The following is a 206-nucleotide window of genomic DNA, read 5'->3' as shown; positions in this document are numbered from 1 at the left end:
ATGGAACTGAAAAAAAGCGAATCTATTGCGGCTTTACGTAAGGTGTGACGTAAATCAGCTAAAGTGTTATTCATACAGTAACTCTTTTGTAAGTGCCTTATATAGAGAAAAACATCATTATACCGCTTCCATTTTTTTACTGTTTGTATAATATAGTTAGCAGTATGAAGTAACTCTGATTAGCAATATGAAGTAAAACTGGGTGA

Source organism: Penaeus monodon, chromosome 15 (genome assembly GCF_015228065.2).
Source record: "Penaeus monodon isolate SGIC_2016 chromosome 15, NSTDA_Pmon_1, whole genome shotgun sequence".
In the NCBI taxonomy this organism is placed as follows: domain Eukaryota; kingdom Metazoa; phylum Arthropoda; class Malacostraca; order Decapoda; family Penaeidae; genus Penaeus; species Penaeus monodon.
Note: the sequence above shows the minus strand (reverse complement) of the source record.